The 23,795-nt window shown below is 45.1% G+C and overlaps 1 protein-coding gene across 2 annotated transcripts in view; it reads left to right on the top strand.

Annotated features, from left to right (window-relative positions):
• Positions 1 to 23,795, top strand: part of LOC138652014 (NXPE family member 1-like) — a 514,573-nt gene that overhangs the window by 438,165 nt on the left and 52,613 nt on the right. The gene's annotated exons all lie outside the window — the stretch shown is intronic.

The raw sequence follows: 23,795 nt of genomic DNA, 5'->3' as shown, positions 1-23,795 counted from the left end.
TTTGTGATCTCTAGTTTGGTGAAGGCTTATTTTCACGTGCCGAGCTGAGGTTCTTAACGATACCATTTTGGTGATGATTGGATCTTTTGATCACCTCTTATTGCATTTTCATGCAATGTTGCAGGGACCAAAAAAAAGTAATTCTGGCGTTTTGACTTTTTTTCTCATTACGCCTTTTAACAATTAGGTTAATTCTTTTTTATATTGATAGATCAGGCGATTCTGGAGATGGCGATAAAAAATATGTAGAAAAGAAAAAATGGTTCCAGCTCCATATTTGTAAAATCAAGGCTTTCAACTTTATTATGCCAATATAAAAACAGTGGAAATGTGCTTTCCAGATGCGTTTCGTAACGCGTCGCCCGAGTCCGAGTCTGGAGAGCACATCTCCACTGTTTTTACAGTTAGGTCCATATATATTTGGACAGAGACAACATTTTTCTAATTTTGGTTATAGACATTACCACAATGAATTTTAAACAAAACAATTCAGATGCTGTTGAAGTTCAGACTTTCAGCTTTCATTTGAGGGTATCCACATTAAAATTGGATGAAGGGTTTAGGAGTTTCAGCTCCTTAACATGTGCCACCCTGTTTTTAAAGGGACCAAAAGTAATTGGACAATTGACTCCAAGGCTATTTCATGGACAGGTGTGGGCAATCCCTTCGTTATGTCATTCTCAATTAAGCAGATAAAAGGCCTGGAGTTGATTTGAGGTGTGGTGCTTGCATTTGGAAGGTTTTGCTATGAAGTAAACATGAGGTCAAAGGAGCTCTACGTATAGGTGAAACAAGCCATCCTTAAGCTGCGAAAACAGAAAAAACCCATCCGAGAAATTGCTATAATATTAGAAGTGGCAAAATCTACAATTTGGTACATCCTGAGAAAGAAAGAAAGCACTGGTGAACTCATCAATGCAAAAAGACCTGGGCACCCACGGAAGACAACAGTGGTGGATGATCACAGAATAATCTCCATGGTGAAGAGAAACCCCTTCACAACAGCCAACCAAGTGAACAACACTCTCCAGGAGGTCGGCGTATCAATATCCAAATCTACCATAAAGAGAAGACTGCATGAAAGTAAATACAGAGGGTTCACTGCATGGTGCAAGCCACTCATAAGCATCAAGAATAAAAAGGCTAGACTGGACTTTGCTAAAAAACATCTAAAAAAGTCAGCACAGTTCTGGAAGAACATTCTTTGGACAGATGAAACCAAGATCAACCTCTACCGGGGGCCTCCACGCCAGAGCCTGTACCAAATAGGAGGAGTCCGACATCGACATATATTTGTACATTTGCAACAACTAAATTACCTATTTTATAAGTAAGGAAATCACATTTGCAAAATATCTTAATTTACTCAGTATTGAGTATGAGCATCACACGCAGCAATCCCCTCACTTACAACCTTCGCTGCTTTCACTAAGTTTATTAATGTCTGTCTGAGGAATCTTCTTCCAGGCTGAATGAACTTGGGTAAATCATCAAGATCCACTGCTGCCAACTTCTGTGTAATCACTGACCAATGACATCCCTGATGTGCTCAATGGGAGACAAGCCCGGAGGAGCTATAGACCATGGTAGCACTTTTAAATCATGCAGGCTGCCCACAGTAGCAAAAGCAGCATGCGACCTGTTCAACATCAATATCTTTTTGTCATGTGCACTAGACAAATTAAGATCATCGAAGTGTAATATTTGGTTGAATGACTGCTGTCTGGGCCTCTGTTCACAGCTTTATGGTATGTTTATTGACTTGTTCTCAGATTTCATATTGGGAGATTCACTTGAAAGGTTCAGCTATATCCAGCAGGGAAAAGGAAAACCTCCTCATGTCCTGGAATGAAGATTAAAGTAGATGATACAGAATCATTGTTTGGCTTATCTCATTGCTTATAGTTAAATCCTCAGGATCATAAAGCCAGCATAAGGGCTCTTTCAGAGATCAATATATCCAGTACAGGCTGCAACCTTCAGCTGTCAGCATACGCAAGGCTAGCTATCAAGAATAGTGGGGTTCCCACGCTGTTTTTTTTAAAAAATAATTAAATAAATCATTTTAACCCCTTCATGACCCAGCCTATTTTGACCTTAAAGACCTTGCCGTTTTTTGCAATTCTGACCAGTGTCCCTTTATGAGGTAATAACTCAGGAACGCTTCAACGGATCCTAGCGGTTCTGAGATTGTTTTTTCGTGACATATTGGGCTTCATGTTAGTGGTAAATTTAGGTCAATAAATTCTGCGTTTATTTGTGATAAAAACGGAAATTTGGCGAAAATTTTGAAAATTTCGCAATTTTCACATTTTGAATTTTTATTCTGTTAAACCAGAGAGATATGTGACACAAAATAGTTAATAAATAACATTTCCCACATGTTTACTTTACATCAGCACAATTTTGGAAACAAAATTTTTTTTTGTTAGGAAGTTATAAGGGTTAAAATTTGACCAGCGATTTGTCATTTTTACAACGAAATTTACAAAACCATTTTTTTTAGGGACCACCTCACATTTGAAGTCAGTTTGAGGGGTCTATATGGCTGAAAATACCCAAAAGTGACACCATTCTAAAAACTGCACCCCTCAAGGTACTCAAAACCACATTCAAGAAGTTTATTAACCCTTCAGGTGCTTCACAGCAGCAGAAGCAACATGGAAGGAAAAAATGAACATTTAACTTTTTAGTCACAAAAATTATCTTTTAGCAACAATTTTTTTATTTTCCCAATGGTAAAAGGAGAAACTGAACCACGAAAGTTGTTGTCCAATTTGTCCTGAGTACGCTGATACCTCATATGTGGGGGTAAACTACTGTTTGGGCGCACGGCAGGGCTTGGAAGGGAAGGAGCGCCATTTGACTTTTTGAATCAAAAATTGGCTCCACTCTTTAGCGGACACCATGTCACGTTTGGAGAGCCCCCGTGTGCCTAAAAATTGGAGCTCCCCCACAAGTGACCCCATTTTGGAAACTAGACGCCCCAAGGAACTTATCTAGATGCATAGTGAGCACTTTGAACCCCCAGGTGCTTCACAAATTAATCCGTAAAAATGAAAAAGTACTTTTTTTTCACAAAAAAATTCTTTTAGCCTCAATTTTTTCATTTTCACATGGGCAACAGGATAAAATGGATCCTAAAATGTGTTGGGCAATTTCTCCTGAGTACACCAATACCTCACATGTGGGGGTAAACCACTGTTTGGGCACATGGTAAGGCTCGGAAGGGAAGGAGCGCCATTTGACTTTTTGAATGAAAAATTATTTCCATCGTTAGCGGACACCATGTCGCGTTTGGAGAGCTCCTGTGTGCCTAAACATTGGCGCTCCCCCACAAGTGACCCCATTTTGGAAACTAGACCCCCCAAGGAACTTATTTAGATGCCTAGTGAGCACTTTAAACCCTCAGGTGCTTCACAAATTGATCTGTAAAAATGAAAAAGTACTTTTTTTTCACAAAAAAATTCTTTTCGCCTCAACTTTTTCATTTTCACATGGGCAGTAGGGTAAAATGGATCATAAAATTTGTTGGGCAATTTCTCCCGAGTACGTCGATACCTCATATGTGGGGGTAAACCACTGTTTGGGCACTCGGCAGGGCTCGGAAGGGAAGGCGCGCCATTTGACTTTTTGAATGGAAAATTAGCTCCAATTGTTAGCGGACACCATGTCGCGTTTGGAGAGCCCCTGTGTGCCTAAACATTGGAGCTCCCCCACAAGTGACCCCATTTTGGAAACTAGACCCCCCAAGGAACTTATCTAGATGCATATTGAGCACTTTAAACCCCCAGGTGCTTCACAGAAGTTTATAACGCAGAGCCATGAAAATAAAAAATAATTTTTCTTTCCTCAAAAATGATTTTTTAGCCTGGAATTTCCTATTTTGCCAAGGATAATAGGAGAAATTGGACCCCAAATATTGTTGTCCTGTTTGTCCTGAGTACTCAGATACCCAATATGTGGGGGTAAACCACTGTTTGGGCGCACGGCAGGGCTCGGAAGGGATGGCACGCCATTTGGCTTTTTAAATGGAAAATTAGCTCCAATCATTAGCGGACACCATGTCACGTTTGGAGAGCCCCTGTGTGCCTAAACATTGGAGATCCCCCAGAAATGACACCATTTTGGAAACTAGACCCCCAAAGGAACTAATCTAGATGTGTGGTGAGGACTTTGAACCCCCAAGTGCTTCACAGAAGTTTATAACGCAGAGCCATGAAAAAAAAATAAATTATTTTCTCAAAAATGATCTTTTAGCCTGCAATTTTTTATTTTCCCAAGGGTAACAGGAGAAATTTGACCCCAAAAGTTGTTGTCCAGTTTCTCCTGAGTACGCTGATACCCCATATGTGGGGGTAAATCACTGTTTGGGCACATGCCGGGGCTCGGAAGTGAAGTAGTGACGTTTTGAAATGCAGACTTTGATGGAATGCTCTGTGGGCGTCACGTTGCGTTTGCAGAGCCCCTGATGTGGCTTAACAGTAGAAACCCCCCACAAGTGACCCCATTTTGGAAACTAGACCCCCAAAGGAACTTATCTAGATGTGTGGTGAGCACTTTGAACCCCCAAGTGCTTCATAGAAGTTTATAATGCAGAGCCGTGAAAATAATAAATACATTTTCTTTCCTCAAAAATAATTATTTAGCCCAGAATTTTTTATTTTCCCAAGGGTTACAGAAGAAACTGGACCCCAAAAGTTGTTGTCCAGTTTCTCCTGAGTACGCTGATACCCCATATGTGGGGGTAAACCACTGTTTGGGCACATGCCGAGGCTCGGAAGTGAAGTAGTGACGTTTTGAAATGCAGACTTTGATGGAATGCTCTGTGGGCGTCACGTTGCGTTTGCAGAGCCCCTGATGTGGCTTACCAATAGAAACCCCCCACAAGTGACCGCATTTTGGAAACTAGACCCCGAAAGGAACTTATCTAGATGTGTTGTGAGCACTTTGAACCCCCAAGCGCTTCATAGAAGTTTATAATGCAGAGCCGTGAAAATAATAAATACGTTTTCTTTCCTCAAAAATAATTATTTAGCCCAGAATTTTTTAATTTTCCCAAGGGTAACAGGAGAAATTTGACCCCAATATTTGTTGTCCAGTTTCTCCTGAGTATGGTGATACCCCATATGTGGGGGTAAACTACTGTTTGGGCACATGGCGGGGCTTGGAATTGACGTAGTGACGTTTTGAAATGCAGACTTTGATGGAATGCTCTGCGGGCGTCACGTTGCGTTTGCAGAGCCCCTGATGTGCCTAAACAGTAGAAACCCCCCACAAGTGACCCCATTTTGGAAACTAGACCCCGAAAGGAACTTATCTAGATGTGTGGTGAGCACTTTGAACCCCCAAGTGCTTCATAGAAGTTTATAATGCAGAGCCGTGAAAATAATAAATACGTTTTCTTTCCTCAAAAATAATTATTTAGCCCAGAATTTTTTATTTTCCCAAGGGTTACAGGAGAAATTGGACCCCAAAAGTTGTTGTCCAGTTTCTCCTGAGTACGCTGATACCCCATGAGTGGGGGTAAACCACTGTTTGGGCACACGTCGGGGCTCAGAAGGGAAGTAGTGACTTTTGAAATGCAGACTTTGATGGAATGGTCTGCGGGTGTCACGTTGCGTTTGCAGAGCCACTGGTGTGCCTAAACAGTAGAAACCCCCACAAGTGACCCCATTTTAGAAATTAGACCCCCCAAGGAACTTATCTAGATATGTGGTGAGCACTTTGAACCCCCAAGTGCTTCACAGACGTTTACAACGCAGAGCCGTGAAAATAAAAAATCATTTTTCTTTCCTCAAAAATTATGTTTTAGCAAGCATTTTTTTTGATTCACAAGGGTAACAGGAGAAATTGGACCCCAGTAATTGTTGCGCAGTTTGTCCTGAGTATGCTGGTACCCCATATGTGGGGGTAAACCACTGTTTGGGCACACGTCAGGGCTCGGAAGTGAGGGAGCACCATTTGACTTTTTGAATACGAGATTGGCTGGAATCAATGGTGGCGCCATGTTGCGTTTGGAGACCCCTGATGTGCCTAAACAGTGGTAACCCCTCAATTCTACCTCCAACACTAACCCCAACACACCCCTAACCCTAATCCCAACTGTAGCCATAACCCTAAACACAACCCTAACCGCAACACACCCCTAACCACAACCCTAACCTCAACACACCCCTAACCATAACCACAACCCTAATTCCAACCCTAACCCTAAGGCTATGTGCCCACGTTGCGGATTCGTGTGAGATATTTTCGCACCATTTTTGAAAAATCCGCGGGTAAAAGGCACTGCGTTTTACCTGCGGATTTTCCGCGGATTTCCAGTGTTTTTTGTGCGGATTTCAACTGCGGATTCCTATTGAGGAACAGGTGTAAAACGCTGCGGAATCCGCACAAAGAATTGACATGCTGCGGAAAATACAACGCAGCGTTTCCGCGTGGTATTTTCCGCACCATGGGCACAGCGGATTTGGTTTTCCATATGTTTACATGGTACTGTAAACCTGATGGAACACTGCTGCGAATCCGCAGCCAAATCCGCACCGTGTGCACATAGCCTAATTCTAAAGGTATGTGCACACGCTGCGGAAAACGCTGCGGATCCGCAGCAGTTTCCCATGAGTTTACAGTTCAATGTAAACCTACGGGAAACAAAAATCGCTGTGCCCATGCTGCGGAAAAACTGCACGGAAACGCAGCGGTTTACATTCCGCAGCATGTCACTTCTTTGTGCGGATTCCGCAGCGGTTTTACAACTGCTCAAATAGAAAATCGCAGTTGTAAAACCGCAGTGAAATGCGCAGAAAAACCGCGGTAAATCCGCCATAAATCCGCAGCGGTTTAGCACTGCGGATTTATCAAATCCGCAGCGGAAAAATCTGCAGAGGACCAGAATACGTGTGCACATACCGAAACCCTAACCCTAGCCCTAACCCTACCCCTAACCCTAACCCTACCCCTACCCCTAACCCTACCCCTACCCCTAGCCCTAACCCTACCCCTACCCCTAACCCTAACCCTAGCCCTAACCCTACCCCTAACCCTAACCCTAACCCTATTCTAACATTAGTGGAAAAAAAAAATTTCTTTATTTTTTTATTGTCCCTACCTATGGGGGTGACAAAGGGGGGGGGGGTCATTTATTATTTTTTTTATTTTGATCACTGAGATAGATTATATCTCAGTGATCAAAATGCACTTTGGAACGAATCTGCCGGCCGGCAGATTCGGCGGGCGCACTGCGCATGCGCCCGCCATTTTGGAAGATGGCGGCGCCCGGGAGAAGACGGACGGGACCACGGCTGGATCGGTAAGTATGATAGGGTGGGGGGGGACCACGGGGGGGGGATCGGAGCACGGGGGGGGGAATCGGAGCGCGGGAGGGGTGGAACGGAGCGCGGGGGGCGTGGAACGGAGCATGGGGGGGGCTGGAATGGAGCACGGGGGGGTGGAACGGAGCACGGGGGGGGGGTGGATCGGAGTGCAGGGGGGGTGATTGGAGCACGGGGGGGTGATTGGAGCACGGGGGGAGCGGACACGAGCACGGGGGGGAGCGGAGCACAGGACGGAGGGGAGCCGGAGCAGTGTACCGGCCAGATCGGGGGGGTGGGGGGGCGATCGGAGGGGTGGGGTGGGGGCACACTAGTATTTCCAGCCATGGCCGATGATATTTCAGCATCGGCCATGGCTGGATTGTAATATTTCACCCGTTATAATGGGTGAAATATTACAAATCGCTCTGATTGGCAATTTCACTTTCAACAGCCAATCAGAGCGATCGTAGCCACGAGGGGGTGAAGCCACCCCCCCTGGGCTAAACTACCACTCCCCCTGTCCCTGCAGATCGGGTGAAATGGGAGTTAACCCTTTCACCCGATCTGCAGGGACGCGATCTTTCCATGACGCCGCATAGGCGTCATGGGTCGGAATGGCACCGACTTTCATGACGCCTACGTGGCGTCAAAGGTCGGGAAGGGGTTAAAAAAACAGCGTGGGACCCCCACATTTTTGACAACCAGCCTTGCTAAAGCAAACAGCTGGGGACTGGTATTCTCTGGCTGGAAAGGAGCCATGGATATTGCCCCCCAGCCTAAAATTAGCAGCCTGCAGCCACCCAGAAAAATACACATCTATTAGTCAAACCAATTCCAGTGCTTGCCTGTCTCTTCCCATTTGTCCTGTGGTGGTGGCAAGAGGGGTAATATTTGTGGAGTTGATGTCACCTTTGTATTGTCTGCTGACATCAAACCCATGGATTAGTAATGGAGAGGCGTCTATAAGGCACCTCTCCATTAGTAAACCTATAATTGTATGATAAATAAACACACAGCAAGTATAAAATCTTTTATTTTATATAAAAACAAAACACACTTTTCCATTTTTATTTAAGCAACAAACACAGTTATACTCACCTAGCACATAATTCCATTGAAACACTTGTCTCCTTAATAAAACAAAAATAAAACACAACAATATCCCTCACCTGTCCGAAGTTCTATCCCACACCGTAATTCATGTCTGGGGATAAATAGTTTTCAACCTGGACGGTGCCAAGATGCGACCATTCAGGATGGGTTGATGAATGAGCTGCTGCAAGCAGTGAGCAGCGGAGACATCATTGAGATTACCGCGGATCACTGAGGCTACGTTCCCAGCTGGGCTGAACTGCGGTAGCCTCAGCACCATGAGGAAAAGTCACTGAGTTCACCACAGTTCAGCTCAGTGAGTTCACTGTGAGAATGGTCCTATCAGCCGCACCTGCTCTCACTGTTATTAGCAGCAGCAGTTGTAGGTTGATGGAAGTAATAGTCTCATTTGCCGCCGCCTGCTCTCACTGTTATCAGTTGAATATAACTCTCAACATTCTCCTCTGCTTGCGCTGATCGCCGGCAGAGCAGGGGAGAATGAGGAGAGCCGTCTTTAGCATCCGGCACCAGAGTCAACTGCTAACTGTACCGCTGCTTCCCAGGCACCAGTATGTGTGGTAATGATATGGCACGTGGTTGCCACACGTATGCCATAGGCATTACACACACGGACACTAATATCTACGGTATTGGTATTTCTGGTACCAGAATTATCAGAACTTGTAAAACAGGCCTTTGGCTGTACTCAAATTAATGTTTTTTTTCAATCACTATGTCCATTGGACTATACATAGCACACATCTAAGGCAATGTGCTAATTTACCTAAGCTTATTTCAGTACATACAGTGGGGCAAAAAAGTATTTAGTCAGTCAGCAATAGTGCAAGTTCCACCACTTAAAAAGATTAGAGGCGTCTGTAATTTACATCATAGGTAGACCTCAACTATGGGAGACAAACTGAGAAAAAAAAAATCCAGAAAATCACATTGTCTGTTTTTTTAACAATTTATTTGCATATTATGGTGGAAAATAAGTATTTGGTCAGAAACAAAATTTCATCTCAATACTTTGTAATATATTCTTTGTTGGCAATGACAGAGGTCAAACGTTTTCTGTAAGTCTTCACAAGGTTGTCACACACTGTTGTTGGTATGTTGGCCCATTCCTCCATGCAGATCTCCTCTAGAGCAGTGATGTTTTTGGCTTTTCGCTTGGCAAAACGGACTTTCAACTCCCTCCAAAGGTTTTCTATAGGGTTGAGATCTGGAGACTGGCTAGGCCACTCCAGGACCTTGAAATGCTTCTTACGAAGCCACTCCTTCCTGGCCCCTTTGCAGAGAAACAGCCCCAAAGCATGATGTTTCCATCACCATGGTTTACAGTAGGTATGGTGTTTGATGGATGCAACTCAGTATTCTTTTTCCTCCAAACACGACAAGTTGTGTTTCTACCAAACAGTTCCAGTTTGGTTTCATCAGACCATAGGACATTCTCCCAAAACTCCTCTGGATCATCCAAATGCTCTCTAGCAAACTTCAGACGGGCCGGACATGTACTGGCTTAAGCAGTGGGACACGTCTGGCACTGCAGGATCTGAGTCCATGGTGGCGTAGTGTGTTACTTATGGTAGGCCTTGTTACATTGGTCCCAGCTCTCTGCAGTTCATTCACTAGGTCCCCCCGCGTGGTTCTGGGATTTTTGCTCACCGTTCTTGTGATCATTCTGACCCCACGGGGTGGGATTTTGCGTGGAGCCCCAGATCGAGGGAGATTATCAGTGGTCTTGTATGTCTTCCATTTTCTAATTATTGCTCCCACTGTTGATTTCTTCACTCCAAGCTGGTTGGCTATTGCAGATTCAATCTTCCCAGCCTGGTGCAGGGCTACAATTTTGTTTCTGGTGTCCTTTGACAGCTCTTTGGTCTTCACCATAGTGGAGTTTGGAGTCAGACTGTTTGAGGGTGTGTACAGGTGTCTTTTTATACAGATAACAAGTTTAAACAGGTGCCATTACTACAGGTAATGAGTGGAGGAAAGAGGAGACTCTTAAAGAAGAAGTTACAGGTCTGTGAGAGCCAGAAATCTTGATTGTTTGTTTCTGACCAAATACTTATTTTCCACCATAATATGCAAAAAAATGTTAAAAAAAACAGACAATGTGATTTTCTGGATTTTTTTTTTCTCAGTTTGTCTCCCATAGTTGAGGTCTACCTATGATGTAAATTACAGACGCCTCTCATCTTTTTAAGTGGTGGAACTTGCACTATTGTTGACTGACTAAATACTTTTTTGCCCCACTGTAGCTGTAGAACAAATGCTCAAGTTTCTAATGGATGAATTCTTCTATCTATAGAAAGTTTGCACATAGTGTAAGATAAAGTATATTTGGGGAATATTCAAAGGAATATTAAAATATTAAATGAAATAGTTTACAATGCACATTGATAATTAGGATACAGTAATTTGGGTTAATATACATGTATTCTTATTCTTTGTATGTGAAATATGTAGTTTCAACTTCTATGTGTGTCACAGTCGGAGTGACAGATGACTGTATGAGCAGCTACTAAGAGTGAAGTTAACGTAAGACTAATGTGGAATGTATGCACAGTATGAAAGAGGCCTCATGGTGTTCTATGAAATATTTACTCAACATATATTTCTATATTTCTTTAGTAATTATTATTTCTTGATTTAGTTAACCCCCTTCTGACCTCGGACGGGATAGTACGTCCGATGTCAGCTCCCCTGCTTTGATGCAGGGCTCCGCGGTGAGCCCGCATCAAAGCCGGGACATGTCAGCTGTTTTGAACAGCTGACATGTGCCCGTAATAGGCGCGGGCAGAATCGCGATCTGCCCGCACCTATTAACTAGTTAAATGCCGCTGTCAAACGCAGACAGCGGCATTTAACTACCGCTTCCGGCCGGGCGGCCGGAAATGATCGTCTCGCCGACCCCCGTCACATGATCGGAGGTCGGCGATGCTTCAGAATAGTAACCATAGAGGTCCTTGAGACCTCTATGGTTACTGATCCCCCAGCAGCTGTGAGCGCCACCCTGTGGTCGGCGCTCACAGCACACCTGCAATTCTGCTACATAGCAGCGATCTGATGATCGCTGCTATGTAGCAGAGCCAATCGTGCTTTGCCTGCTTCTAGCCTCTCATGGAGGCTATTGAAGCATGGCAAAAGTAAAAAAAAAAAAAGTAAAAAAAATGTGAAAAAAATAAAAAAAATATAAAAGTTTAAATCACCCCCCTTTCGCCCAATCAAAATAAATGAATAAAAAAAAAATCAAATCTACACATATTTGGTATCGCCGTTCTCAGAATCGCCCAATCAATCAAATAAAAAAAAGCATTAACCTGATCACTAAACGGCGTAGCGAGAAAAAAATGCGAAACGCCAGAATTGCGTTTTTTTGGTCGCCGCGACATTGCATTAAAATGCAATAACGGGCGATCAAAAGAACGTATCTGCACCAGAATGCGATCATTAAAAACGGCATCTCGACACGCAAAAAATAAGCCCTCAACCGACCCCAGATCACGAAAAATGGAGACGCTACGGGTATCGGAATATGGCGCAATTTTTTTTTTTTAGCAAAGTTTGGAATTTTTTTTCACCACTTAGATAAAAAATAACCTAGTCATGTTAGGTGTCTATGAACTCGTACTGACCTGGAGAATCATAATGTCAGGTCATTTTTAGCATTTAGTGAACCTAGCAAAAAAGCCAAACAAAAAACAAGTGTGGGATTGCACTTTTTTTGCTATCTCCACACGTAGAATTTTTTTCCCGTTTTCTCGTACATGACATGCTAAAACCAATGATGTCGTTCAAAGGTACAACTCATCCCGCAAAAAATAAGCCCTGACATGGCCAAATTGACAGAAAAATAAAAAAGTTATGGCTCTGGGAAGGAGGGGAGTGAAAAACGAACACGGAAAAACGAAAAATCCCAAGGTCATGAAGGGGTTAATAGTGAAAAAGTAGAGTTGAGCGACCTTGACCTTTTTAGAGTCGAGCCGGGTTTCGCGAAACCCGACTATCTCAAAAGCCGGGTCGAGTGAAATCGGCCGATTATGACGTAAAGTCGGGATCGACCGAAACACGAAACCCAATGCAAGTCAATGGGGCAGCATAGTCGGCAGTGAGTGGGGGCCAGGAAAACACCTAGAGTGCCCATTTTAATGTAAAAACCATCCATTCTTCTTAATGAAGCTTGTCAAGCGTAATTTACCTTATAATAATTGGAAGGCATTTGAAATTGGGGGTCATTTGGCTAAAGTTGTGTGGGGTAGGGCTGGTTCAAGTAATTTGTGGGCCCAGGAAATCTGGACCACGTCACGGCAGTGGAGCAGGGAGAGGTAAGTATTTCAACTTTGCAAGTGCTGTGATCCTGAGCAAGCAGGGGGGGCCCACTTGTTGGCATTGGCACTGGCACAGGGCCCCTCAAAGTACAGCGGTGTGTTTGCACGGCGGGGGCGCCTCCCACCGGCAGCAACACTTTTGCGTACTATGAGAGGCCCTGTGCCAGTGACGTCGCCAACTAGTATTCCTCCCCCCACCTGATGAAGGAACCTGCACTTTCATCTGCACCTTCCTCTTTGTCCCCGTGTAAGGTGGTATGGTATGCGGGAAGAGCAACCTGACTTTCAGCAGGGTCACAATGTTGTTGTGTAGCATGCACGGGGAATGTTGCATTATGGGTCAATGTACCAGCAGACTCATCTATCACTGGCTGGGCAATGGGCACGATGAAGTGGAAACACAGATATAGGCCCAAAGAATAAAGTGGGCTAAATGCAGTTCAAAATTGGTAACACAGGAATAACCAGGGGGCATTGCAGTGGAGGACAACTGGAATGAAAGGCTGACACAGAGAGTAGGGCCAAATCAGTAAGTAGTCGAAATGCAGTTCAAAATTGGCAACCGTAGTAAACAGGCAGCACAGCTTTGTTCAGTGGAGGAGAACAGCAAGGAGTGGCAGACACTGATAGTAGGCCCCAACCCAACTAGTAGGCCAAATGCAGTCTAACATTAACAACTACTTAACGAGAGCCTGAAAATGGAATTTCAGGACAGGAAACCAGGAGAACAGCAAGGAGTGGCAGACACCGATAGTAGGCCCCAAACCAACTAGTACGCCAAATGCAGTTGTTCCATTTAACCACAATTTAATGAGAGCCTGAAGATAGAAGCTCAGGAAAGGCAACCTGGGGAACACCTTGGAGTGTAACACACCATCTCTCTCCACCCCATACCCATTTTGTAGGCCTAATGCAGTGTACTTTTCTACAACTACTAAACGAGAGTCGGAAGACCGAAGCAATGGCAAGGAAACCTGGGGAACACCTTGGAGTGTAACACACCATCTCTCTCCACCCCATACCCAATTTGTAGGCCTAATGCAGTGTAGTTTCCAAGAACTACTAAACGAGAGCCGGAAGATCGAAGCTCAGGAAAGGCAACCTGGGGAACACCTTGGAGTGTAACACACCCTCTCTCTACACCCCATACCCAATTTGAAGGCCTAATGCAGCGTAGTTTCCAACAACTACTAAACGAGAGCCGGAAGATCGAAGCTCAGGAAAGGCAACCTGGGGAACACCTTGGAGTGGAACACACCCTCTCTCTACACCCCATACCCAATTTGAAGGCCTAATGCAGTGTAGTTTCCAAGAACTACTAAACGAGAGCCGGAAGATCGAAGCTCAGGAAAGGCAACCTGGGGAACACCTTGGAGTGTAACACAACGTCTCTCTACACCACGGAAGGGCTGATTCTTTGGAAGGAAGGCTGTTGGAAATAAGCATTGCGCGTCCGAGGGTGATTATATTCTTATTAGGTATATACTCACCCTCGGACGCGCCCTGCTTCTTTATTTGGAATGAATGTTTATTTGCAATGTGGTGTTGACTTTCTCTATTATTTTGGTAATTAATGATTTTATTATTTTCATTGTTTTGCATCTTCTCGGCAATAATATAAAGAAGACGCGACAGGACAACACTCGGTGGATGCCATATGTGTGTTTTCAATTGAAAAAACCTTTCAGTTAACTACTTGTAGGAGAAAGTAATTGTAGCTGGTGGCCATTTTTAGTACTGTACCAGATTTTAGTTGTGTGTTTGTTTTTAATGTTAAAATGTCTGCATTTGATATCTCTCCAGTATTTTCTTTTTTATAAGCAAAATACTTTTTTTTTTATTTTATGATGTTGGTTCAAGGGGTACACGGGCAGCAGTAGACAGGTCAGTGGAGGCCTAGTGGAAGGAGGGACCGCAGACAGGCTTCGAAGCCCTAACATAATAAATTGGGCTGCCTGTAGGCAATTTAAAATTGGTTCCAGGGGAACACGGGCAGCAGTAGACAGGTCAGTGGAGGCCTAGAGGAAGTAGGGACCGCAGATGCGCCAATGTTTCCCCCATACCCAATTTGTAGGCCTAATGCAGTGTAGTTTCCAACAACTACTAAACGAGAGCCGGAATATCGAAGCTCAGGAAAGGCAACCTGGGGAACACCTTGGAGTGTAACACACCCTCTCTCTACACCCCATACCCAATTTGAAGGCCTAATGCAGTGTAGTTTCCAAGAACTACTAAACGAGAGCCGGAAGATCGAAGCTCAGGAAAGGCAACCTGGGGAACACCTTGGAGTGTAACACACCCTCTCTCTACACCCCATACCCAATTTGAAGGCCTAATGCAGTGTAGTTTCCAAGAACTACTAAACGAGAGCCGGAAGATCGAAGCTCAGGAAAGGCAACCTGGGGAACACCTTGGAGTGGAACACACCATCTCTCTACACCCCATACCCAATTTGAAGGCCTAATGCAGCGTAGTTTCCAACAACTACTAAACGAGAGCCGGAAGATCGAAGCTCAGGAAAGGCAACCTGGGGAACACCTTGGAGTGGAACACACCATCTCTCTACACCCCATACCCAATTTGAAGGCCTAATGCAGCGTAGTTTCCAACAACTACTAAACGAGAGCCGGAAGATCGAAGCTCAGGAAAGGCAACCTGGGGAACACCTTGGAGTGGAACACACCCTCTCTCTACACCCCATACCCAATTTGAAGGCCTAATGCAGTGTAGTTTCCAAGAACTACTAAACGAGAGCCGGAAGATCGAAGCTCAGGAAAGGCAACCTGGGGAACACCTTGGAGTGTAACACAACGTCTCTCTACACCACGGAAGGGCTGATTCTTAGGAAGGAAGGCTGTTGGAAATAAGCATTGCGCGTCCGAGGGTGATTATGTTCTTATTAAGTATATACTCACCCTCGGACGCGCCCTGCTTCTTTATTTGGAATGAATGTTTATTTGCAATGTGGTGTTGACTTTCTCTATTATTTTGGTAATTAATGATTTTATTATTTTCATTGTTTTGCATCTTCTCGGCAATAATATAAAGAAGACGCGACAGGACAACACTCGGTGGATGCCATATGTGTGTTTTCAATTGAAAAAACCTTTCAGTTAACTACTTGTAGGAGAAAGTAATTGTAGCTGGTGGCCATTTTTAGTACTGTACCAGATTTTAGTTGTGTGTTTGTTTTTAATGTTAAAATGTCTGCATTTGATATCTCTCCAGTATTTTCTTTTTTGTAAGCAAAATACTTATTTTTATATTTTCTGATGTTGGTTCCAGGGGTACACGGGCAGCAGTGCCCTGGTCAGTGTAGTAGTAGTTGAAAGAATGGACCGCAGACAGGCATCGAAGGCCTAAAATAAAAAAATTGGGCTGGCTGTAGGCAATTTTAAATTGGTTCCAGGGGTACACGGGCAGCAGTGGTGTGGTCAGTGGAGCCCTAGTGGAAGGAGTCACCGCAGACAGGCATCGAAGGCCTAAAATAATAACACATGGCTGTAGGCAATTTTAAATTGGTTCCAGGGGTACACGGGCAGCAGTGGTGTGGTCAGTGGAGGCCTAGTGGAAGGAGTCACCGCAGACAGGCATCGAAGGCCTAAAATAATAACACATGGCTGTAGGCAATTTTAAATTGGTTCCAGGGGTACACGGGCAGCAGTGGTGTGGTCAGTGGAGGCCTAGTGGAAGGAGTCACCGCAGACAGGCATCGAAGGCCTAAAATAATAACACATGGCTGTAGGCAATTTTAAATTGGTTCCAGGGGTACACGGGCAGCAGTGGTGTGGTCAGTGGAGGCCTAGTGGAAGGAGTCACCGCAGACAGGCATCGAAGGCCTAAAATAATAACACATGGCTGTAGGCAATTTTAAATTGGTTCCAGGGGTACACGGGCAGCAGTGGTGTGGTCAGTGGAGGCCTAGTGGAAGGAGTCACCGCAGACAGGCATCGAAGGCCTAAAATAATAACACATGGCTGTAGGCAATTTTAAATTGATTCCAGGGGTACACGGGCAGCAGTGGTGTGGTCAGTGGAGGCCTAGTGGAAGGAGTCACCGCAGACAGGCATCGAAGGCCTAAAATAATAACACATGGCTGTAGGCAATTTTAAATTGGTTCCAGGGGTACACGGGCAGCAGTGGTGTGGTCAGTGGAGGCCTAGTGGAAGGAGTCACCGCAGACAGGCATCGAAGGCCTAAAATAATAACACATGGCTGTAGGCAATTTTAAATTGGTTCCAGGGGTACACGGGCAGCAGTGGTGTGGTCAGTGGAGGCCTAGTGGAAGGAGTCACCGCAGACAGGCATCGAAGGCCTAAAATAATAACACATGGCTGTAGGCAATTTTAAATTGGTTCCAGGGGTACACGGGCAGCAGTGGTGTGGTCAGTGGAGGCCTAGTGGAAGGAGTCACCGCAGACAGGCATCGAAGGCCTAATATAATAACACATGGCTGTAGGCAATTTTAAATTGGTTCCAGGGGTACACGGGCAGCAGTGGTGTGGTCAGTGGAGGCCTAGTGGAAGGAGTCACCGCAGACAGGCATCGAAGGCCTAAAATAATAACACATGGCTGTAGGCAATTTTAAATTGGTTCCAGGGGTACACGGGCAGCAGTGGTGTGGTCAGTGGAGGCCTAGTGGAAGGAGTGACCACAGACAGGCATCGAAGGCCTAACATAACAAAAATGTCAATACAATGGTATTGTCAGTGGCAGGCATTGAAGGATGTCAGCGCATAGACTAAACATTGGTGGAGCTGTGAGATAATTTTGCAAGTGGTAGAGCACTGTTTGAGCTGGGGTGGGGGGGAAACTGTCTTGTGGCCGGCGGTACAGGCCCAGGGCCCCTCATATTACAACGGTGTGTCTGACGTTGGGTGCGCACCACCACCGCCAGAGACACTTTATTGTACTAGGAGGGACCCAGTGGCAGTGCCGTCGACCAAAAGCGGGCTCACCCACCTCTTCAGACAAACTGCACTCTCACGGGTGCTGTCGCCAAGTGTCGATACCACGGCCCCGTATGGGGAGTTTGGCCATTTAGTGAGGTGTAAACATGTCGTATGCTGGACAATCAGGTGCTGAAAATTACGAGATTGGAAAAGGCATTCAGAATAGTCCACAGGCAAGACCTTTTCATAGGAAAGCTAGGTGTCAGCCGGGCAAGGTGGGGCAAAAGATTTCGAAATCCAGTTGTGGTTCATTTTAATGAAGGTTAGATCATCTACATTTTGGGTAGCCAGACGAGTCCTTTTTTCTGTTAGTATTGAACCTGCAGCACTGAATACTCTTTCTGATAGGACACTAGCTGCCGGGCAAGCAAGCTCCTGCAATGCATATTCTGCCAATTCTGGCCAGGTGTCTAATTTTGATGCCCAGTAATCAAATGGGAATGACGGTTGAGGGAGAACATCGATAAGGGATGAAAAATAGTTTGTAACCATACTGGACAAATGTTGTCTCCTGTCACTTTGAATTGATGCTGCAGTACCTGTCCTGTCTGCGGTCATAGCAAAATCACTCCACAACCTGGTCAGAAAACCCCTCTGGCCAACGCCACTTCTGATTTCTGCCCCTCTAACTCCTCTGGTCTGCTGGCCCCTGCAGCTCGTGTGAGAACGATCACGGGCGCTGTGTGCAGGGAATGCCAGAAGCAAACGGTCAACAAGAGTTGATTGTTTGGTTGCTAATATTAGTTCCAAGTTCTCATGTGGCATTATATTTTGCAATTTGCCTTTATAGCGAGGATCAAGGAGGCAGGCCAACCAGTAATCGTCATCATTCATCATTTTAGTTATGCGTGTGTCCCTTTTGAGGATACGTAAGGCATAATCCGCCATGTGGGCCAAAGTTCCAGTTCTCAAATCTGCGGTTGTGCTTGGTTGAGGGGCAGTTTCAGGCAAATCCACGTCACTTGTGTCCCTCAAAAAAGCAGAACCCGGCCTTGCCGCGCCACCAATTTCCAGTGGCCCCGGAAAAGCTTCCTCATTAAAAATATAATCATCCCCATCATCCTCCTCGTCCTCCTCCTCCTCTTCGCCCGCTACCTCGTCCTGTACACTGCCCTGGCCAGACAATGGCTGACTGTCATCAAGGCTTTCCTCTTCCTCAGCTGCAGACGCCTGATCCTTTATGTGCGTCAAACTTTGCATCAGCAGACGCATTAGGGGGATGCTCATGCTTATTATGGCGTTGTCTGCACTAACCAGCCGTGTGCATTCCTCAAAACACTGAAGGACTTGACACATGTCTTGAATCTTCGACCACTGCACACCTGACAACTCCATGTCTGCCATCCTACTGCCTGCCCGTGTATGTGTATCCTCCCACAAAAACATAACAGCCCGCCTCTGTTCACACAGTCTCTGAAGCATGTGCAGTGTTGAGTTCCACCTTGTTGCAACGTCTATGATTAGGCGATGCTGGGGAAGGTTCAAAGAACGCTGATAGGTCTGCATACGGCTGGAGTGTACGGGCGAACGGCGGATATGTGAGCAAAGTCCACGCACTTTGAGGAGCAGGTCGGATAACCCCGGATAACTTTTCAGGAAGCACTGCACCACCAGGTTTAAGGTGTGAGCCAGGCAAGGAATGTGTTTCAGTTGGGAAAGGGAGATGGCAGCCATGAAATTCCTTCCGTTATCACTCACTACCTTGCCTGCCTCAAGATCTACAGTGCCCAGCCACGACTGCGTTTCTTTCTGCAAGAACTCGGACAGAACTTCCGCGGTGTGTCTGTTGTCGCCCAAACACTTCATAGCCAATACAGCCTGCTGACGTTTGCCAGTAGCTGCCCCATAATGGGAGACCTGGTGTGCAACAGTGGCAGCTGCGGATGGAGTGGTTGTGCGACTGCGGTCTGTGGACGAGCTCTCGCTTCTGCAGGAGGACGAAGAGGAGGAGGAGGGGGTGCGAACGGCTACAGCCAATTGTTTCCTAGACCGTGGGCTAGGCAGAACTGTCCCAAACTTGCTGTCCCCTGTGGACCCTGCATCCACCACATTTACCCAGTGTGCCGTGATGGACACGTAACGTCCCTGGCCATGCCTACTGGTCCATGCATCTGTTGTCAGGTGCACCTTTGTGCTCACAGATTGCCTGAGTGCATGGACGATGCGCTCTTTAACATGCTGGTGGAGGGCTGGGATGGCTTTTCTGGAAAAAAGTGTCGACTGGGTAGCTCGTAGCGTGGTACAGCGTAGTCCATCAGGGCTTTGAAAGCTTCGCTTTCAACTAACCGGTAGGGCATCATCTCTAACGAGATTAGTCTAGCTATGTGTGCGTTCAAACCCTGTGTACGCGGATGCGAGGCTAAGTACTTCCTTTTTCTAACCATAGTCTCATGTAGGGTGAGCTGGACTGGAGAGCTGCAGATCGTGGAACTAGCGGGGGTGCCGGTGGACATGGCAGACTGAGAGACGGTGGGAGATGGTATTGTTGCCACCGGTGCCCTAGATGCAGTGTTTCCTACTACGAAACTGGTGATTCCCTGACCCTGAAGGCTTTGGCCTGGCAAAGAAACCTGCACAGATACTGCAGGTGGTGCGGAAAATGGTGGACCTACACTGCCGGAAGGGATGTTGCGTTGCTGACTAGCTTCATTGGCCGAGGGTGCTACAACCTTAAGGGACGTTTGGTAGTTAGTCCAGGCTTGCAAATGCATGGTGGTTAAATGTCTATGCATGCAACTTGTATTGAGACTTTTCAGATTCTGTCCTCTGCTTAAGGTAGTTGAACATTTTTGACAGATGACTTTGCGCTGATCAATTGGATGTTGTTTAAAAAAATGCCAGACTGCACTCTTTCTAGCATCGGATACCTTTTCAGGCATTGCAGACTGAGCTTTAACCGGATGGCCACGCTGTCCTCCAACAGGTTTTAGCTTTGCCACGCGTTTTGGGCAAGATATGGGCCCGGCAGATGGAACCTGTTGCGATGTTGATGCCTGCTGCGGCCCCTCCTCCTCCGCTTCAGAACTGCTGCCGCCTGCACCCTGTTCCCCCAATGGCTGCCAATCGGGGTCAAGAACTGGGTCATCTATTACCTCTTCTTGTAGCTCGTGTGCAACTTCGTCTGTGTCACCGTGGCGGTCGGTGGTATAGCGTTCGTGATGGGGCAACATAGTCTCATCAGGGTCTGATTCTTGATCAGCACCCTGCGATGGCAATGTTGTGGTCTGAGTCAAAGGACCAGGATAGTAGTCTGGCTGTGGCTGTGCATCAGTGCACTCCATGTCAGATTCAACTTGTAATGGGCATGGACTTGTTAACTGCTTCACTTTCTAAGCCAGGGACGGTATGTGTAAAGAGCTCCATGGAGTAACCCGTTGTGTCGCCTGCTGCATTCTTCTCTGTTGTTGTTTTTGCTGAAGAGGACAAGGAAGCGACCTGTCCCTGACCGTGAACATCCACTAACGACGCGCTGCTTTGACATTTACCAGTTTCACGAGAGGAGGCAAAAGAGCTAGAGGCTGAGTCAGCAAGATAAGCCAAAACTTGCTCTTGCTGCTCCGGCTTTAAAAGCGGTTTTCCTACTCCCAGAAAAGGGAGCGTTCGAGGCCTTGTGTAGCCAGACGACGAACCTGGCTCCACAGCTCCAGACTTAGGTGCAATATTTTTTTTCCCACGACCAGCTGATGCTCCACCACTACCACTACCCTCATTACCAGCTGACAATGAACGCCCCCGGCCACGACCTCTTCCACCAGACTTCCTCATTGTTTTAAAAACGTTAACAAACGAACGGTATTTGTTGCTGTCACACAACTTACACGGTGAGCTATAACTTCAGTATGATTTAGCTACCCCTTTACAGGTGGGTGAGACCACAACGAAAATCAGCCACAATGTTACACACTCTGTTGTTGTTGGCAACAAATGAGATGGCACACACGCAGGACTGTCACTGAAGCGCAAATGTAAATATTTATCTCCCACTGATTTGTGTTTGTTTTTTTTAAAAGGGAGACTTCAGAAAAAAAAAAAATTAAAAAAAAATTATTTTTTACAGAAGAATTTATAAAACAAATAAAATGAAATGATTGTTTCATAGAGAATTTAGGAAAAAAAAAAAAAAAAAAAGGCTTTGTAGGGCCCACTGAGTGAGAGAGGACGCACACAGGAGTCAGGAGTGGCACACAAGCCCAGAGGCCGATATTTATCTCCCACTGATTGATGTACTGATTTTTTCAGGTAGATTTTGGAACCCAAATCAAGCTAAAAAAAATAATAGGCTTTCTATGGCCCACAATTGGGGAGAGAGAGAGAGATGGCACACCCAGGAGTCAAGACTGGCACACAAGCAGAAGGGGCAATATGAATCTCCCACAGATTTTTTTTTTTTTTTTTTTTTCAGGGAGACTTGAGAGAAAAAAAAATACAAAAAAAATGATTTTTTTCAGGAATAATTTAGAAACCAAAGAAAATAAAATGATTGTTTCAGGGAGAATTTAGAAAACAAATAAAACAAAAAATAGGCTTTCTAGGGCCCACTGAGTGACAGATGACGCACACAGGAGTCAGGAGTGGCACACAAGCCCAGAGGCCAATATTAATCTCCCACTGATTGATTTAGTGATTTTTTTTGGTAGATTTTGGAACCCAAATCAAGCAAAAAAATTAATAGGCTTTCTATGGCCCACAATTGGGGAGAGAGAGAGAGATGGCACACCCAGGAGTCAAGACTGGCACACAAGCAGAAGGGGCAATATGAATCTCCCACAGATTTTTTTTTTTTTTTTTTTTCAGGGAGACTTGAGAGAAAAAAAAATACCAAAAAAATGATTTTTTTCAGGAATAATTTAGAAACCAAAGAAAATAAAATGATTGTTTCAGGGAGAATTTAGAAAACAAATAAAACAAAAAATAGGCTTTCTAGGGCCCACTGAGTGACAGATGACGCACACAGGAGTCAGGAGTGGCACACAAGCCCAGAGGCCAATATTAATCTCCCACTGATTGATTTAGTGATTTTTTTCAGGTAGATTTTGGAACCCAAATCAAGCAAAAAAATTAATAGGCTTTCTATGGCCCACTATTTGTGAGAGAGATGGCACGCTCAGGACTGGCACACAAGCCCAGAGGCCAATATTAATCTCCCATTTTTTTTTTTTTCCAGGGAAAATTTATAAACCCAATAAAAAAAATAATAATAAATAGGCTTTCTATGGCCCACTATCTGAGAGAGAGAGATGGCACGCTTAGGACTGGCACACAAGCCCAAAGGCCAATACTAATCTCCCACTGATTGATTGATTGATTGATTTTTTAAGGTAGAATTATGAACCCAAATCAACCAAAAAAATAAATAGGCTTTCTATGGCCCACTATTTGTGAGAGAGATGGCACGCTCAGGACTGGCACACAAGCCCAGAGGCCAATATTAATCTCCCACTTTTTTTTTTTTCCAGGGAAAATTTATAAACCCAATAAAATAATAAAAAAATAGGCTTTCTATGGCCCACTATCTGAGAGAGAGAGAGATGGCACGCTTAGGACTGGCACACAAGCCCAAAGGCCAATATTAATCTCCCACTGATTGATTTATTGATTTTTTCAGGTAGAATTTAGAACCCAAATCAAGCAAAAAAATTAATAGGCTTTCTATGGCCCACTGAGTGAGAGATGGCACACACAGGAGTAAGGAGTGGCACACAAGCCCTGAGGCCAATATTTTTCTCCCACTGATTGATGTTGTGATTTTTTCTGGTAGATTTTGGAACCCAAATCAAGCAAAAAAATAAATAGGCTTTCTATGGCCCACTGAGTGAGAGATGACACAGACAGGAACTGTCCTTCAATTACTATCTCCCTGCAGTAATCTCAGCCAGGTATGGCAGGCAGCAATAAGGAGTGGACTGATGCACAAATTAAATAAAAAGTGTGGACAAACAAACAAGATAGCTGTGCAGAAAGGAAGGAACAAGAGGATTTGTGCTTTGAAAAAAGCAGTTGGTTTGCACAGCGGCGTACACACAGCAATGCAGCTATCATGGAGCCTTCTAGGGCAGCCCAATGAGCTACAGCGCTGAGGAAAAAAAAAAAAAAAAGGAGCT

This window comes from Ranitomeya imitator, chromosome 10, assembly GCF_032444005.1.
Source record: "Ranitomeya imitator isolate aRanImi1 chromosome 10, aRanImi1.pri, whole genome shotgun sequence".
Classification (NCBI taxonomy): Eukaryota; Metazoa; Chordata; class Amphibia; order Anura; family Dendrobatidae; genus Ranitomeya; species Ranitomeya imitator.
This window is presented reverse-complemented; position numbering and strand designations above follow the sequence as displayed.